The sequence below is a fragment of the Arvicanthis niloticus genome, chromosome 10 (genome assembly GCF_011762505.2).
Source record: "Arvicanthis niloticus isolate mArvNil1 chromosome 10, mArvNil1.pat.X, whole genome shotgun sequence".
In the NCBI taxonomy this organism is placed as follows: domain Eukaryota; kingdom Metazoa; phylum Chordata; class Mammalia; order Rodentia; family Muridae; genus Arvicanthis; species Arvicanthis niloticus.
Window position 1 is genome coordinate 56,314,997 of NC_047667.1, and position 19,937 is coordinate 56,334,933.

General features: G+C 44.1%; 1 protein-coding gene across 4 annotated transcripts in view; it reads right to left on the reverse strand.

Moving 5' to 3' along the window:
- Positions 1-19,937, reverse strand: part of Ddr2 (discoidin domain receptor tyrosine kinase 2) — a 122,538-nt gene that overhangs the window by 83,564 nt on the left and 19,037 nt on the right. For all 4 annotated transcript variants that reach the window (XM_034512852.2, XM_034512850.2, XM_076941563.1 and 1 more), the window contains exon 2: positions 17,631-17,780. The gene's annotated coding sequence lies outside the window, so the exon portion shown is untranslated. The remainder of the gene's footprint in view (positions 1-17,630; positions 17,781-19,937) is intronic.

Below are 19,937 nucleotides of genomic sequence, written 5' to 3' on the forward strand. Positions count from 1 at the left end.
TCTGCCCACCACAGTCCCGACTTGGCCTATCAGAAATGAGGCAGACAGTCTATAGGAGAATGGAGCCTCCTATAGAATGGAGCCTCAAGCCCTTCCTGACCCCATGCCTCTTGTGTGAAAATGCCCCCAGGCTCCTCATAGCTACCCTCTGGGAAGCTTTTCCATGCACAAATTTTTATGGTGTATTAATTTTCCTTGTAAGGTAGGATAAGGGAAAGAATTTAGAAGTTCATTTGAGCCGATTGTTATGTCTCCGAAATTAATGTACTTATTATACCTAATTACAGAACTAAACTGGACTATTAGAGCCCATAATTAAAGAATATACGTAACAATGAAATTACAGTGGGCAGTGATCTGAGAAAAGTCGTAATTATACTCTGTGAACCTGAAGTCCCTGGCACACCCTCGCATCGCTGTTTTCATTGCAGAAATCTCTCCCATGAGCTCATCTCTGGGGTTTACATGTCTCTGAGTGTGCTCATTTCACAGGACAGAGAGGACCCAAGATCAGGTCCACTACAAACTTTCACATAAACCAGTCAGCACAGAACACCTTTATAGGAACAAGCCGTACACTGGTGGAGGGGACCTTGGGCTGGGGGGACCTTGGGCTGGGGGGATGATGGTTCAGTGAGTGAATTTCTTGCTGAGTGGGAATCTGAGCTCAAATCCTTCAGAACCCACAGAGAAGCCGGCCCCTAGCCCCTTTTGTGCTTGAGCTCTTGTTTCAAGATAGAAGACAGAGAAGGGAATTGCTAGAACTCGGGGGCCAGCTAGTCCTGGGTATGCCATGAGAAACAGCAGAAGAGACTTTGTTTCAAGAAAATAAAGTGCAAAGGCTGACACCAAATGTTGTCACCTGGCTTACACTCCTGTATCATGGCATGTGTGCTGTGTATTCACACACACACACATAAAGTAAAAGTAAAAGCTAAAAACAGTTCATCTCCTATAATAGATTGGATGGAGACTTGTCTAAATCTTTTATTTAGAAACATCATCAAAATGTCGATCTGATTAATCAACTAAAGAGTATATACAAATCATGTGTATTTATTTAGCATATAAATGGCATATTGCATAGTGTGTGTGTGAGAGAGAGAATGCTTGTGTACGGTGTGTGTGTGTGTGTGTGTGTGTGTGTGTGTGTGTGTGTGTGTAGCTCCCAGAGGACTGTGAAGAAAGACAAATCCTGTGGTTTAACTATGAAATGCCCCCCCCCCGTCCCCCCTTGGGGCTTGTATATTTGAATACTGGGTCACCAACTGATTAACGCTGTTTGGGGAGAGCTTAGAACTTCTGAGAGGATGAGGCTAGCCTCAGCAGTGGGTCTCTGAGAGAGTGGGCCTTGAGGTTTCTAGCCTGGCCCTACTTCCTGCTCCAGTTCTGCCATCAGCTCCACTGGGATGGAATCAAGCAGCTGCCACCACAGAGCCACCTGCCAGCAAGCCTTTCTTACCACTGAAGGACTGGATTCCCTTAATCCCTGATCAAAATAACCCTCACCTCACTTAAGGCGCTTTGGGGCAAGGATTTGGTCATCTCAAGAAGCACAGTAAGTGATCTAATAATGATGTGAATCCAGCCAGTGTTTCGTGAGCAATGCTATAAACAACTCAGAAATACAGTGAATAATCAGTCATAAAAGTAAAAACACAAGGTATTAGGAGTGTCCTAGATAGGTTGTTTTTTGGTATTTTTTTGTTTGTTTGTTTGTTTGTTTGTCTGTTTTTTGTTTTTGTTTTACTTTGTTTTGGGGGGGTTGTTTTGTTTTGTTTTTGTCAACTTGACACAAGTTAGAGTCCTCTGGAAAATGCCTCCATCAGACTCGAAGCAAGTCTGTGGGGCATTTTCTGAATTAGTGATTGAAGTGGGAGGACCAAGCCCACTGTGGATGATGCCATTTCTGGGCCTGTGGTCCTGGATGGTATAAGAAAGCAGGGTGAACAAGCCATGGAAAACAAGCCAGGAGGCAGCACCCCTTTATGGCTTACAGGTCCTGACTCCAGGTTCCTGCCTTGAGTTCCTGCTCTTCCTTCCTTTGATGATGAACTGGAATGTGGAATGACAAAGTGAAATAACCACTTTTCTCCTCGAGCTCCCTTTGGTCATGCTCTTAACCACTGCAATAGAAACCCTAACTAAGACAAAGAAGAACTGCCCGCGGAGTGCTGTGATGTCACTGTTAACTGCGCATGTGCTGACTCATTTCATCTCCCACCACTGCTCCTTGAGAGGAACACGGTGAGTTCATAGAATGACCACAACACACAGTGATTAAGAACATGCCCCATGTGAACCAGGAGTTAGGCAGGCAGTGCTGGGTTTAGAACCCACATGTCTTCATGCAGAGCTCAGCAAGCAATCCCCTGCAAAGTTAACGACAGAGAGACAAGCTCTGAAGACAAAGTGTGAGCCCTGGAGACCCCTGAGAAGAGTCTGCTGAGCTAAAGAAACCAGAAACAGCCGCTGAGAAGCAGAGAACCGCAGGGAGTACAGCGCTGCGGCTGCAGCTTCGGCTGTGCAGTGTCCTAGAAAGTCACAAGGTTGCAGATGAGAAATGAACGGCAGGAGAGAGAAGCAGCACAGGACGGGCGAGATGAAGGAGGTGACTGTGTGACCTGGAGGGCAGAAATGGGAGGCCAAACACCACAAAGCTTGCAACCGGATGACAAGGCCAATACTGTCAGAGGCAGAAAAGGTAGGTAGGTAGGTAGGTAGGTAGGTAGGTAGGTAGGTAGGTAGGTAGATAGGTAGGTAGGTAGGAGGGAAGGAAGGAAGGAAGGAAGGAAGGAAGGAAGGAAGGAAGGAAGGAAGGAAGGAAGGAAGGAAGGAAGGATGGATGGATGGATGGATGGATGGGGAGAGTGAGTTCTTTGCCGGTCTCCCTTTGACACAGGTGTCCAGCCAGCAGCTGCTGATCCAAGACAAGCACTTGAGGAGACTCTCAGGCCGGAGAGGCCAGTCTGTGAGAGATGTCTTTGGTAAAAAGGGCTGGAAATCTGGAGCAGCCTTAGAAGGGCAAAGACTTGGAGGAAGAAAAAAGGGTGTTAAAAGATTTGACTCTGGAGTAGAACAAGTATTGGGCTCCCTGCTTCCTCTCTCACGGACACACACTTAGCAGGTGCTAATCATCTGATCAGTTGCTATTCATTCAGATTGCTTGACGGTTAAACTATGAAAGGGTAAAATTCACATGTGTCTAGTTCACTGCTGAACTCTAACATCTCTGTGCCTGGCCTGGCACTAAATTAATGTGCCCTGATTGTGGCACAAATAAGGGCAGAAGTGGGAATACTGGGATTATGGGATGGCAGGAGCTTAGTCCTTGTTGGCCCTGTTCTGTTTCTTCACACCCCCTGCCTCCCTGTACCCACACCTCAGCCCCTTTCTCATGGCAGCTCTAGAAAACACCTCCCATGATGTACACCTGCGTTACAGAACACGTGTGTGTGTGTGTGTGTGTGTGTGTGTGTGTGTATTCACAGGGTACAGAGAGGCCAAGCCACAGCCACCCTTCCCTAAGAGCCCACACCTCTCATTTACTGTGAACCTCCTGGCACTCAAATCAGAGACTCAGTCCAGCAGTTCAACCGCCATACCAAGCATAAGATGTTTACTAGGGCGGGAGGAAAAAGCAACATCACACCCTCGGGCTCTGTACCAGAGTCAAATCCCTGAAATTAGTGTTCCCACTCCTCCGCTAACATAACCACTCGGTTCTGACAAAGCAGGGAAAAGTTGCTTATCCTTCCTCATCATGTGAGCCAGTATCAGCCGATAACAGAAGAAGCCAGAATTTTGCTCTTGTCTAAAGCAACTGGCGTCAGAGGCATCAGCAAAAGCTGACTTCTGCCAGTATCCTTTGAAGTCTTCTGATTTGTGTTAGCCAAGTTGTTGGTGGGTGTGATGGCTGTTCTTGGTTGTCAACTTGACTACATCTGGGATTAACTAAAATCCAAAAATGCCCTAATGAGGGATGTGTGTGAGTGTGTGTGTGTGTGTGTGTGTGTGTGAGAGAGAGAGAGAGAGAGAGACAGAGACAGAGACAGAGACAGAGAGACAGAGACAGAGAGAGACAGAGACAGAGACAGAGAAAGACAGAGAGAGAGAAAGACAGAGAGAGACAGAGAGACAGAGAGAGAATGTGTTATGTGCTGGGAGCCAAACCCAGGTAACTACCTGCTGTTCTAGAAAGACTAGTCAGTACAAGGTTAAGAAAGGACGTTCACAGGTCTCAGGTCCCAGGAACTTAAAGAACGTCTGGCATTTCCTAGGAGCCGGTTACGACAAGGGGATGGTCTAGGGTAATAAGGATATGACAGTGGACTGATCTTAGACAATAAGGATTCCATAGTAGGATAGCCCTAAGCAATGACCCTCGCCCAAACTTCCCGGTTTGCTGTGTCTTTATAACCTGCCCCAAAAATTAAAGTTTCAGAGCTTGATCAGAACCCAGACTTGCTCTCATTCTTTGTGTCTCTTGTCCTTTCAGTCTTTCGCCCCCTTCCCTGAGTTCTCGTCGAATCCCCGAGGGCTGGGGCAGTTACGAGAACATTAAGCTTCTAAGCAAGGAAGTAAAGAGAGGCTGGAAGGAAGAGAGCAGTCATCAAGCACAAGGACTTCCGGGAAGTAAGTCAGAAACCAGGGAAGGATTCGGAAGGGCACAGGAGGGGCACCTTATAAACGTTCTTCTTTCCTACTGGTGCTATTAAGTCTAGCTCACATCTTTCAAGCTCTGACTTCAGCCATGCACACCTAAGGAAGTTCTTTCCATTCATCTTCACAGATGGGCTAGAGGAGATATGCATCAAAGAGGATACTTTTTGCTCACAGAGAGAATCCGTTTTAGAGGTCACAAACTTGAGGGAGCTATGGTTCAGATGTGAAGGCCCCCTCCAGGCTCACGTGTTTGAACACTTGGTCCTCAGCTGCTGTGGAAAGTTAAGGGACTTTGGGGGGCGGGGTCTTGCTAGAGAAAGTGAATCACTTCAAGGGAAGACCTTGAGGTTTGGTAGCCCAGCTCCGTTTTCTTCCCAGTCTCTATTTCTTGAGTATAGAAGCAAGGTGACCAGCCACCACAAGGCCACCTGCTCACATTCCTTCTATTCCATGATAGACTCTATTACCTCAAACCACAGGCTGAAAGCAACCCTCCCTTAAGTGGTTCCCTGTGAGGCATTTGGTTATAGCAATAAGAAAATGAATGCGGAAGATACTAATCAAAGCTCTAAAAGTTTTAAATGTGGGGAAATGAAGAAGAACAACAGTTACAAAATATGACATGATTGGCTTTCGTGATTATCTGTTTGAAACCGGGGCTCCAGCAGCATTCCACATTGCAGACATGAAGGATGGAGTCCAAACTGACTTCACAATGGGATCCTGTGCTTTAGCACATGCAGAAGACTGTGGAAATGGAATCTTCTGGAAATATGATAAAGGACTGAGAAAGCCTCACGGAGATTTACTAATTTTATGAAAAAGAGAACCAAGACCATAAGTACGACCTGCTTCTGCACCGATGGCAGGTTGTTGACAAAGCATTCCTACTTGTTAGCTCAATGCTCTGGAGAGGAAACTTGTGAGAAGACTGAAACCAATACGTTTCATTAAAAATAGTCTCTGCACAGCCCCAAATGGGGCATTCACATCACCCCCACCAGTGCCTAGGAAACATTATGGAAGAGGGGGGCAGACAGACTGTACGTGGCAAAGGATATGGAGAAGGATATGGAGAAGTGTTGGGAAACACTCTTCTAGATCAGACATGGGAGTTACAATCATGCACACATAGCAGCTGTGGATACTTGCACAAGACCAGTGTATGTGTCTCCCAACACACCATCATAGATAAGGGGTGCTCATGTGACCCCATCCCTTTCTAAGGAGCTACTGGGAACTAAGGGCTACCGTGGTCACTTCTTGCAGTCTAATGAAAACCCAGAGCCCTTGCTGGGAACGATATGGTTAGCTACACAAAGAGTGTGAGACTACAACAAAAATCAATTAAACTGAAATGCAATTATCAAAATAAATCAGACATATGCACTGTACAGGCAAGATGTGGGTAGCCTATTTAACAAGATCCAGTCAAGGACCTAATACTACAAGTTTTAAGCACCAGTGTGTGCTTCCTGAGAGTGTGGCAGTATGACAATATGGTATGAAATGCCTTTGATGTCTAGTAATTGGAAGAAACTCTAAATTTTGTTAACAGTTTAAAAATAAATACATAACCTTTTCTTTCAAATGTCATGGATATCCTCCCCTTCGGTTCTATCACCTTGGGCTCTCATATGTATCTCAGATTTGAAGACCTTTACTTTATTCCACTGGCTTCCCTGTCACTAGATAAGTCCAGACTTAACACTAGTAGATAAATATTGGGCATGCAAGTAAATTTAAAATCTCACCCAAGACGGGAAACCCAAAATATCTTGCATCCACTTAATCCAAATTCTAGAACAATTTTAGTTCACTAAATGTTTTCTAAATTATATATTTTTTTAGTTTCTGCCTACTTTTAGTTTACAGTAAGGGGGGAAAAAACCTGAAATAAGCTAGCGTGAATTCAATTTTACCTTTCCACTATGAACATTTTTACAAAGCAAATCATTTATATAAATGAGGTTACAGGAAGAACATGAACCATTTTAAGAAGGCAAACTGTTTCTAGAAGCTTTAACCAGACTCCCAGGTGCAACAGCCACATGTTGTGAACTAAAAATCAGGGCACCAGATTTAACAAGAGGACATTTTTGCCCCAGCTGGTGGGAGTTTACATTAAAAAAAAAATTCTGAAATTTATTATACTTCGTAGTAATGGAAATAATTTAGTAAAATGCTTGTACTCGAAGGAAAAAATAACAAAAGAAAGGCATAATTTAGCATAAAGGTTTCCCCATCATTATCAGCTGAGTACTTGACATCATATCTTCTCAGAGAATCCTGTGCCTATGTGTGTCAATTATTGAGACTGGAATATGAGTAACCCAATGAACCTACCCTCCATTTCGTTAGGAATTTAAATTATAAAAGGTCTGTTTCCCCAATCTATCACCACTCCTGCAAGCCAAGCACATGTTTCTGCATGAAGTGAAATGTCCCTACATAGTAGTGAGCTATGAGGTTGAGGTGTGCCCTCCCCCTCAAGAAAGATTCGTTCAAGTCCTGACTCTGCCTGCACGTAGGACCTTATTTGGAAATGGGGTGTGGTAGATGTTCTGACCTTTCACCTTCTGGAGTAGATATCATCCAATGGATCTTTATGAGAGTAAACAGACAACCACCAGGGGAGCCTAGATGACCACACGGGTAAGACTGAATGGGTTCAGGAGGCATAAGAAGCCAGAAGGTGGAGGTGGGCTACATCCCTGGAACCTCCAGAACAACCTTAGTTCTGCTCAAAGCTTGGTTTTGCCTTTTCTCCAGATTTGTGAGACTGTAAGTTTCTGTTTCCTTAAACACTCCACTTCTGGTAACTGGTTTTCGACTCTCTAGACAACTAACTAATAGAAACAATCAAATCCATTGTTCTTTTTCTTCAGAAATATTTTCTCATAGATCACAGGCTAAGTAAGGTTTCATGAGTCTGACATTCATGGGCTTAACTCTGGATTTTAAACATCAGGGCATAAGCTTGACTCTCCTGCTACTGACCTTTCATTTCCAATGGCTTTTTCTATAAAATCTTACTTACAAACAGGCTTTTGGCCATAGCTGGCTAGCTGCCGATTGACATACTAAATATTGAGTTAAGGTAGTATTTATCTTGATTTCTGATTTCTTGCTTTTGGCATTTTTAAATTTGTACCCAAGGCACGTGACTCACCCACATCCCTAGTCCCACCCCGGGCTCCCTAAGATTTCTCCACTGTGTCCACATTGTTCCCCTTTGGTCCAGCCTCCCTCCCATGATCGTGACCTCTGTGTGATAATGCTTGGTTTCCAGTGAATTTCCAGCTAAATGCATCTGTGAATTTTAATAACAAAGCTGGTATTTCCAGTAGAAAATTGAAGAAAGTGCCCATTAAAGCTGATCCTGACCAGATGCCTACAAACCCTCCTAAAAACACTTCCCTCCAGGGTGAGAGTAGTGGCTTTGTTAGTATGCACATCCTTTGACATTCTCCTGCTGCATCTACACAACCTAAGCCATGCCCATACCCTTTGCGGACCATATTGGAGACATTGCAAAAGAAATGGTCACTAGTTAAAGGACAAGTTATCCCATGCTGGCCCCTCTCACCACTAATGTATTTGTTCCTAATATTAGCATTTTGTCCAGGCTCTGCCCCACAGTTACCTGGCAACAGCCAGGTGTGCCTGACTCACTATAAAAGGGGCTACTTAGCCCCTCCTTTCTCTCTCTAGCCTTCTTGCTCTCACTCTGCTCTGCCCTCTTGTCCTTCTCCCCCTCTTGCCCCATTTCCCTCCTCCGTCTCTCTCCATGTGCTCATGCCCAGTCTCTACTCCTCTACTCTCTCTCTGCCTTTGTCTGTCTCTACTACTCTCTCAACTCCCCTCCCCATGCCCTGAATAAACTCTATTATATACCTTCTTTGGTCATTGGTCTGTGGCTGGTCCCTCAGGGGGAAGGGATGCCTCAGCATGGGTCCACAGAGGTACTCCCTTTTTCTACACCTGACTGCACCTCCACCCAACATATTTCTCCCCCCAGCCCCCTGTGTGTGTGTGTGTGTGTGTGTGTCTGTCTGTCTGTCTGTCTGTCTGTCTGTCTCTTCCTATCTTTTATAAAACACAACACCTAACTATATCTTTCAAATGAATTTGGACTTGAGATTGGGAGAGGGGTTTTATATCTTTCTTAAACATAATTTAATGCAAGAGTCTGTTTACTGGTCTACCCCTCTCATCGTGGTTTTGGATTTATTAAATAAAATCTCTCGTGGTTTTGTTGGAGCGAGATCAAAGGAGATCTCAGCCACAGTTTAAATCATCAGAAAATCTGGATCTGGTACAGTTGAGCTGTGACTCTGTGTCTCAGGCAGACTACTCCTCCCATACGTTTACTGTGTTTTCTTCATCTGGAACTGAAGTAACAATCTCTGTCATCCTTCCCTACAGTGTTTATGAGTCAAGGGAGTAGTACGTGCTCAAATAACTTGTTAATAAAGTCATCTCTTCCCCAAGGCTTACGGATGTACATGTATAAGGAGGTCACAGAACGATGTTTGTAATCACAAATCACCAGTTGATGGTGACAGGTGATAAATTATACCTCTCTCAAACAGTAAGTAATTTTGTTTTCATTCAAACAACAGTTGACTTGGAGAGGGAAAGAGAGGCAGAGATGGTTCTATTTTTAAAATAGCATATGCACACATAGCTATAATCTTTGGAACTGTGGGGACATGCCAGGAGCTATAAGGTTAAGGCAAGAGGTGTTAGAAGAGATGCCTAGGGAGGGAATTCACATTATCTAATCTTTTAGTGGTGAGCTAAGGTTAGTATGACAGAGACTTTGGGATTTTTAACATGAACAACCAAAACCCTAAAGGAAGTGAAATACTATATAAATGCCAGGTCTCCAGTTGCAATCATGTACCAGAGGATACAGCCACACTCCTTAAGGCAAGAATGTTTCTGACAACAATGAGGATTAAGCCAGGTTGTCATGCAAGCTAGACAAAGACTCTACCATTGAGCTAGATCCCTGATCTTACTTTTACTTTTTATTTGAAAAGGGGATTCATTACTATATCCAGGTTGGTCTTGAACTTACTCTGTAGCCCACACAGGCCTTAAACTTGTGCTCTCTCCTCCTCAACCTCCAGAATAGGAGTATCTGGGCTTGCAAGTGTATACCACCCAAAGGGAAGCGTTCTTATCTGCTAAGTCTCTTCCTGTGTACACACATACACACAGAAACACACACACTTTTTAAACAGCCGGAAGAACCAACCACACAGTGATTAAGGATGTATCCTAGTAAGTCTGAGCAACGACCCATCACCCAGTCCACTGTGACACTGAACCCTTTCCGTAGTCCACACTACCCCTGTGCCAGCAAAGCTGTCCATCCCTTACTGTTCAACCATTCATCTTACAAACACTTAAGGAATGTCCACTGTGTGTTTGGCCCAGTACTCAGTTCCAGAAAGACGAACAAGAAATTCAGAGTCTTCTGTGCTGCTAATAAGATGAAAGATTTAGAGACATTGCATCTCTGTCTGAAAGACCATTTAATTAAGTTCTCCTACCCATTGGTGTTGAATTCTAATCTAAATTATATTGTCTGTTATATTTTTAGCATGTGCCATGGTTTTAATTTTAAAAAGAAAGTCTATGTGAGTGGTCAGAATTTCATACGTGGCCACTGTTAATTGAAACCACTGGGAACGAATCAAGAAGGAAATGGGACGTGGCTCAGAAAGTATGGCATTTGAAAGGTAGAAAGGAGGGAAACAGCACTTCCGGCAGTCATAGCCTGTGAGGTGGTATGGACGGGAAGCTAGAAACAAGTCTCTCTCCGCTGTAAAACTATTGGGCAACTTAGTGAATGGCCTCAGAGTCCCTGATGCACAAGCACACTGTGTGTCATGGTCTGAGAAGGAACTGAGCTGCCAGGTCACACAGATGAGCCAACCTGGTCATGCTGTAAGAAGTATTGGAGCACTTTACAGCACTTAACACATGCCCAGGGAACATGGTGTCCCCAGAAGCAAATCCAAGTTCCAATATGGGAAGCTGGGCATGGTGGAAATAGTGAATCTTAAAGACAATGCACGGAGGGAACTGAGATCCCCTGGGATTGAATTCCCACTGTGGACAGCAAGCCAAGCAGGGTGGGCCTTGTTCTTCATGGAAGTCACAGAGCATCCACAGGTTTGAGTGGAGCACAAATATAAAACCCTGCATTTTGCTGTTGTTGTCGTTGTTTGGTTAGGAATGGATTGACATATGGAAAGAATTTAACTTTCAACAAGGAAGATGTTTCAGAATATATATATATATATATATATATATATTCAGAATACGAAAAAAGAAGAAAATTCCCAGGATTTTTGAGTATTCTCTCTCTAGAGAAAAAGGATACTTTCATAACATCTCCCCTTCTTCAAAAGTTATATAAGTGTATATATTCCTTGTCATTTCATTCCTTTTCATAAAAATAATTCATGCACATTTGTGACAGTTTAATCACATAAAGAACCAAAGAGGCACCCCTAACCTTCACGTGGAAGCAAACACACTTCACTGTGACAGCAGCTCTTGATGATCAGCTCGACACACCCAAGAAGAGAGATCCTCAATTGAGGAATCACCTCCATCACATCAATCGGCCTGGGAGGATGTCTGAGGACATTGTCTTGATTGACACTAGAGGGCCCAGCACATTGTGAGCAGTGCCCTTCCAGACATGTGGTCCTGTGAGGTATAGTGGTAGCTGAACATGAACCTGGGAACAAATCAGCACGCAGCATTCTTCCATGGCTTCTGTTATAGTGCCTGCCTCCAGGTTCCGGCCCTGTGCTCCTGCTTCCCTCGGTGATGGACTCTAACCTGTGAGCTAAATAAAGTCTTTCCTCTACAAGTTGCATTCTCTCATGCTGTTTCATTATATCAATGGGAAACAAAAGTAGAACATCAACATCTGGGGATATATATGCATTGATTTTGTACTTTTTTTATAACTTTGTAACTTCTATTTTCATTTCATATAAAAATACAAAGATTGTCCCGTGTTATCTCACACTGAAAGGTTTATCACACACACATAAAATTTTGACCACAAAATTGTCAATTTACACTTTTCCTTTTTTTATATATGTTGTAATAAGTGTCTTTATGTATAAAGCTGGCTCCTTTTAGAGTAATAATCCCTTAGTGCATTCATAAAGCGAAAATTCTTAAACAGAACCGATGCTTTTTAAGGTCACTCATAGATCTTGTTTGGTTGATTTCTACTTTTTATTATTTAATATATTCAAAAGTATACAGCCTTTGGATCAGAAAGAATTAGAGATTTTATTGAATGAATGTAGCTTCTATTTTAATAGGTTTTTATTAATTCATTAATAAATATTCCCTGTGTTTAAGAAACGAAAAATCGCCATAAAATTAGTTTATCTTAAAGGGAAGGAATGGCTGAATTAGCTGCATCGCTCAATCCTTGGGTATTCTATGCATGCCATGTTCTGTTGTCTTATGGGCAGTGTTTTATCTCCTTTCTTTTCTCAGAGGCCATCCCGGTCTCTCTGATTCTAGGATTTATGGAGGGAAATTCCACTGCGCATTTCCTAGCACAGCACCCAAGTGCTCATCCTGAGGCTTCTGCATCCTTGCCCAAGGCTTTGGAAAGTACAATTTTGCAACAACAAAAGATTAATGGCGATTTCCTGATCCGAGTGGCCTGTGCTTTCCACATTGTCTTCCCTTGGATGCCAGTATTGCCATTTGTTGTTCTGTAGCCACAGTAGGCTGTGCCTCGTCCCTCCCAGTGTTACAGTAATCACCACACTCCAGTGCAGGCAGAGCCTTTTCCTCTCTCTTCTGCTTGGCATTGTTTGGCTGCAGGCCCCCTCACTCTGACTGCACTATCCATCCAGGCACCATCCATCCAGGCACCCACAGCTCCTAGCTGCTTTCCCTTCCAGTCTTTCTTATACAGTGTGATGCAATCAAGTCTTCCTACAGCAAAACTCATAACCTCTCATAACATCACTCAAACAACTACACCAACTCTTTGTCACTTACGTGGGAGCAAAGGTCTAGTATTTTTTTCAGTGGTTGAATAAAAAGAAAAAAAATCATGTGGTTTCAGATGAATAAGCCACACCATGAAACACCGTGGGATCAGTGGGATGAGGTCTTCGTTAGCACTAAAGCACACATGAGGAAAGTTAAATATTTTAAGGACTTCCCTGAGGACTCCCTGGAAGAGGTCAGGTAGTTTTCCATGCAAGAAGTTCTAACTCATTCCTATAATCTCTCAGAACTGGCAAGACACAAGCCAGACTCTAGAACTGAATCGAAGAAAGGACTTTCCATTCGTGCCTACTCTACCTTCTCAAAAAAAAAAAAAAAAAAAAAAAATCATTTGAGTGCTAAGCTATGCAGACAAGAAAAAAGGAATTTAAACTCCCGGGGCTGTAGCAGGTTCCCACAGAATTCCAGACAGAACCTCTTGGGCACCAGGGAACGCCGCTTCCTCCTGCTTGGTGAAATTTTGTTCTCGAAGAAATCCAGGCTAGGACCCTCACGACTTGCAGATCAGAGCAGCGTGCCCACATCCTCCAGTGAGTCAGTGGGGCCCTGCCTTCTCCTCCCACAACCTCCGGACTCTGCTGTGTGTTTGTGGAGCAGATGCTTGGTCCCAGCCCCTCTGCTGCTGCTTGCCCTAAAAGTCTTCCGTTGTTGTGTGCAGTCTCGTACACTTGGCGTATGCGCGCAGCTATTCTAGGAACTGTGGGTGCCATCATCTCACAGTTCAAAAAAACCAAATAAGACACAGGTGGTGGGATTTTCCCAGGAAATTAAAAGAAGGAAACATCTGACTCTGGCTGCCCAGAGGCCAGACCAGAAGTGGGCGGGGACTAACACTGCTTCTCCAATGGAAACACGGGTGTTGATGAGCCCACAAGGGTTGTGGGTGTGAGTGCATATACGCACGCACGCACACACATATGCACACATACATGCACATGTGTGCTGGCATACACATGCCCCAGCACACGTGCGAAAATCAGAGGGTAACTTTGGGGAGTCAGTTCTCTCCTTCCACTGTAAGGTCTAGGGATCAAACTCAGGTCGTCATGCTTGCGTGGCAAATGCTTTTACCCACTGAGCCCAAAAATACTTCTGCTTATAATTCCTTCTTGGTTTGTTCCCTAACATCTATCTGAAGGAAGGAAACAGGAGCCCTGTGCCCTGGGAAGCAGGGACTTAGGTTAGGTTCAGGCTCTGGTAGCAGTTCAGTGAACACTGCCATCAAGGGATGCTTAACATTATCCCCCACAGCCCACAAATTGGAGCTCATACTCAATATGATATGAAATCTTGTAAGGCTGAGAGTTGAAACTATGAAAACAATATGTCTCGCTAGCTGCCCCATGTTCTGCTCAGGGAGCAACAGAGTTTATGGCTGGTTCTTAAAGATCAAAGCAAAACTAACAGATTGAAATCTCAGAAAACACTACTTCAAAATATGTCATGTGCATATTTTTTTGGTCCCCAAGTATACTCTTTCCCCCTGAAAATTTACTCTTATGATATCTCAAACCTCATTTAGAGCTACCTTCACTCAACAGGAAAGACATCGGGAAAGAAGACCTCTAGAGGTGAGTTTCCCCCTCCCCACCAGAGCAAGGACAGGACAAATGCTGAGTCCCCAACATGGCATCCAGATGTCTTACCCCAGCCAGCAGTCAGGGCTTTGCCCCCTCTGGCAACTCTTCTCCTCTGCAACCTTATCTACCACTCTCCCACCCACACCCTCTGCTCCAAGTAGACTGCTATTTCCTCTCTTCTCCACCTCACGTGCCCAGCCAGGTCTCTCTGGGTCCTTGTGGCCTAAGTCAGCTCCAACAATAACAGCTGCTCATACCCTCCCTTCTACATGTTGGATTTCTTCCTAGCTCCAAGGCTTAGCTCCAGTTCCATACCTTTTCAGCCTTAGAGCGTTTCTTCAATAATATTCCAGAAACAAACGTCATTGTCACCTTCTTTCCATCTCCACTAGCCTCCTGGGCATATGTAATTCCCTCTCCCTCTCCCTCTCCCTCTCCCTCTCCCTCTCCCTCTCCCTCTCCCTCTCCCTCTCCCTCTCCCTCTCCCTCTCCCTCTCCCTCTCCCTCTCCCTCTCCCTCTCCCTCTCCCTCTCCCTCTCCCTCCCCCTCCCCCTCCCCCTCCCCCTCCCCCTCCCCCTCCCCCTCCCCCTGTCTCTCTTCTCTTCTCCTCTCTCTCTCTCTCTCTCTCTCTCTCTCTCTCTCTCTCTCTCTCTCTCAGCTGGGTTTTACTAACACAGTTCTACTTCTTTCTCTTTCAGCCACGTCTACAATTCCTAGAACATCTCAGACATTCAATAACCATTGTTCCTGTTTTACTAAGTAAAAAATATCATCCGAAGTTCTTGAGTCTTGGCAACAGCAGAGCTTGTTGAGTGTTTGCTTATGTTGCTGACGTCTGTCCCAAGCTGATGCGTTTGGGAGCACTGCTGGAGCGCTGTTCATCCAGAAATGCCTAAGTCAACCTGGGCATGTTTTACTTCCACTTCCCTCTGACAGCTCTGTCTGCCTCCATTTCTACTCCACCCTGCCACTCTCTGGTGGCGCACTTATGACAGCTATGGATCCTCTAATTAGTTACTCCTCCAAATCCCGCCTTTTCTAAACTAACCCTGACACAACTCTTCATCCATATGATCATGGTGTCTCATTTACCTCTGCCATAGTTTACTCAGTAGCCAGCACCTGGCTCCCAAGTTAGTTTCTATTCAACCTTCACCCATTGCCACTTCCAACATTCCTGGCAGTGCTGTCTTCACGTCCTAGAGCACATAGCATCCAGGAAGCATGGGACCACTATCTCCCATCACAGATGAATCAGAAACAGGCCATGCTTAGGTGATGGGAAAGCAAGCTGAGGTTGAAAACTCAAGGGGAAATTCTCATTGGCCGAGTTCTCAACCAGAAAGAAAGCAACTGTTTCGAGTCTGCTTAGAGCTTAATGGTGACCATTTCCTTATGAGTATCATGACCAAATAATCAGCATCCGAACAGAAACACACAGGAAAAAGAGTTGTCCGTAGGTCATCTGAAGCTCAAGGCTAACCTGTGTGGCCACCTGCTTTTTGACAGTCTTACATAGTGGGCTCTGACAGCGGAAGATAACTACAGCCTTGGGGATTAGACTCCTCATGTTCTGCATGCTTCTGTGGTTAAAGCATAGGTTTCATAGCACAGAGCCTGGTCCACAGTGGATAGCAGAGCTCCCAGGGAGATGCTGTCAACTGTGTCAAAGCTGTAGCCTTTGAGATGAAGGTATAACTGGCCAGCTTGTCTTCTTCTCTCCTCTCCTCTCTCATCCTCTGTCTGCTCCCTTTCTCCCCATGTCTTCTATTTTCCACTCTGTCCTTTCTCCTGACTCTAACTTTTTCACCATGCCTCTCCTCTACCTCCACTTCCAACCCCAACCTCCCCTACACACACACACACACACACACACACACACACACACACACAAAGGCTTTTACCTGAAGGAACCAATATACTTGAGATAGCTCCCAGGTATAATGCCATGAAAAAGATTGGGGGTAGGGGGGCGACACACATGACCCAAATCAAGCCTCATGTCACCAAGCTGTGTTTAGCACCTGCCTTCCATATTGAAATCATGGCTCCTGGAAATAGTTATTCCAGAAGCGGAAGAGGAAGTAAGACCACAGTCAGAGCCCCTGAAAGGTAGAGCAGAATGATTCATAGACAAATAACTCTGGAAAGTCTAATGGAATAGAGAAAGCCCACAATCACTTCTGATTAGTGGCTAAGCATAGCCATGAATTACTCATTCCGAAATGTCACTCCCCTGTGAAGGATCTGGTTAAGAGTTTGTCAAAGAAAGGAAGAAAAAGAAAAAAGCAGGAAGGAGACTGATGTGGCAACCTGTGGAAAGACATCATTAAACTGTGACATCACCTCAAGGAGGCAACAAATAGTGAGGAATTCCCTTGATCAGAAACAGAAAGGTGTCAGAGTCAAGAATCTCTGCAACAGAAGAAATCTCCTTGGGTGGGGTCAAGGGGAGGGCCACAGAATTTCCCCTGTACTCAGGAATCACTTATTTCACAGTTCCACCTGCTTTGCTCAATCATTCATATGCTCAACAATATTCCAAAGGCTGTACGGGATACAGGCAAGTCTGAGGCAATCTCCCCTGAGCAGCCTCCATATGCCAGGTGAAGACACAGTCATGAAGCAGATGGTACATCTTAGTTCAGTGAGCTCCAGAACAAGAAGGTCTCAGAATCAGGTCTAAGTCAAGGTTCTGGGTCTTCACTGAGCATGCTCCACGTGCCAGCCCCTAGGCTAGGTCCTATAGATACATCTGCAGGCTTAAAAGAGACATGATTCTGTTATCGGTGAGCTCTATGCTATAAAGGTCTCGGAGTGTTCGAGACCTTGCCAAGCTGTTAGAGGCACTGGTGAGATCTGACCTGTCCAAAGTGTGAAGTGAGACTCCCATGGAGACCAGAAATTATTTCCAGCAAATGGGAAAACTCCCAGAAAAATCTCTGCAGCATAGCATGCTTCTCTTTAGGCCTCAAGTCCTGACACAGTGTATAAATCTGCAGCATCTCTGAGGTACCTATTACAGTTATTCACTCTTCTAAAACTCTAGTACAGATTACTGCTCTATATCCCAGTTTGGGTGGTTCTCAATACTGTTTTCTTGTGAGTCACTTCAAATTACTGCTGAAAGAAAGCAACTTATAAAAAAAATTATTGAGATTATAATATTAGAAACCACACCCAGGAATCCAGCATTCCCATGAGTGCTAGGATGGGTAAGTCCAATTCTGACCAAGATAGATGAGTTTCAACATGACCCACCCTGACTTCTCATCTTATGTGACAACAGAGTTCCAGCCAGTGACTACTTACATCAGTGGGTGCAGAACATTCTCTGTAGAACAGTATCCTTCGAAACAATGGGCCCCTGCTCCTCTTCTATTATTTTTGCTTCTTTAGAAGTCAAGCAATGAGCCTCAGAACGCTCTAGAGCATCAAGTGTCAGGCCACGTGTAGATTTCCCTTGAGGGGAAGGGGAAGGAAAAGCAATATTTTACTGCAAAGTATTGCTTCATTCGCATTTTGTTCCTTCTTAGCCGCCCCATCACAGTACACGGCAGAGATCGCAAGCATGCCAGGCTCTGATGGGACTGGACTCATCCCAGAGAACCCCAAGGGGATTTCAAGTCTATCTCCTGATATTGACTGATTTCTAAATTAAAACAGAGCATTTAAAAGTCATTATATACTCCTTGGTGACAATTATGTTAGCATGAATATTAAATACTACAAAAAAATAAATTCTTCCCGGGAAGCTTTATGAGAAGAACGACATCATTTTACGTTTTTGATATAACCAAACACCTGGCTTCATCAAAAATAGCTGGATTATCATATTTGCATCTGGATTCAATTTGTTGTAGCGTCACATGTTAGTTAACCTCTGGAAAGCTCCTCCATGTACTCACAGCAGAAAGAGAGGGTGGAGAAAGCAAGAGATGCCCTGGCACTGTCATGAAAATAATTTTATCACGTGGATCTTCCAAATAAACCTTGTGGACTTGAAGGGATCCCACATAACATCCCATGTGATAAAATGTCTCATGTGCACCTCAGACTATCATCCTCTTCCCTGGATGCAATTGCTTATCTGTTCTGAATTGTTTTCTAGGACTATTCTACGTATGTATGTATGTATGTATGTATGTATGTATGTATGTATGTTTGGTATGAAGATACAGATTTAAGTTTATAATGTCAAATGGCACCAAACTGCATTTCCCTTGGTTCCTCTATTTTACAAGTTAGGGAAAATTCTAAGTCATCCTTTTTTGTAGCTGCCTCCCTTTTCACTGATCCATTGAGACTCACTGAATGAATATGAGCACACACACACACACACACGCACACAGAGACACTGGTGTGTGTGGGGTGTGTGTGTGTATGTGTGTGTGGTGCCTATGGATTGGAGGGGTTACAGAATGACTACATAAGTATCATTTCCTAATAGTCACAGAGTGGTCACACGAAATAAGAATAGATGCTATGTATCTAAATACAGCTTTCTTTATCTTCTGGTTTCCTAACAAAGCACACAGCTGAAATTTTCCAACCCTGAGAAACAGCTAACCTTTGTCTTAGATGCCTGCCATTCCATGGCAGAGCTTATTACTAAGCATGCCTTAGGATTGGGGGTCCTGTGCACAGGGATGTTTACAAATAGAATCCCCTCTTAAGACATACTCTGTCATCAGCACCATGATGACACGAGGGGAGAACAAGGTCCTGATTCTGAAAGCTACTTCCCTGCAGCACAAAGAAGGCAAATGGGGAGTCTTGTTGGCTCACAGCTTGATTTAGAAGCTAAGGGAAAGTCCAAGTCATACAATTAACTAGGTTTACAGTGAGTACCTCAGATATTAAATCGTGCATACATCGGCAGCGGCAGACATAAAAAGTACTATGCCGTCATCCTTAGCAGCCTAGGGACTTCCTTCCATCTTTTAGGGACTTCAACTCAAGTAAATGGCATCAAACAATGTCAGGCCAAGCTAGTATGGAACAGGGTTTGGGTTTTATTGAAGATATTTTAATACAGATTTGAAGCACACGGATTAAGAGAAAGAAAAGCACTTTGGAAGAAAGTAAGACCCAGCAGAGACTATGGCCATGGGCTTCTCTAAGCCAGGGTCCCAATTCATTGTCTTTACAACTGTCATGTATAGGGTTTCAGTAGTTCTAAAGCTATTATCTTCAGAGACTTGCCAAGAAACCTAAGTGATACTGTGATTGTTCCCAAGAGGCACTCAACAGGACTGAGAGCTTGTTGGTGGAGAAGTAATGCATTGTTTAAACTAACTCGAGATATTATTAAGAGTTGGTTGGGCAAAAAGTATAGAATGAAAGGCTGAGAAGGGAACATCTGGATAGATATATGGGCTGAGAAGATCAATAAATGGTTGGCTAGAAGCCAGATAAAAACAATGAATTCATGAAATTCTTAGGCAAATGGATGGAACTAGAAAATATCATCCTGAGTGAGGTAACCCAATCACAAAAGATAACCCACTCACTGATAAGTGGATATTAGCCCAAAAACTCAAGTACCCAAGATACAACTCACAGCCCACATAAAGCTCATGAAGAAGGAAGATCAAAGTGTGGGAGCTTCGGTCCTTC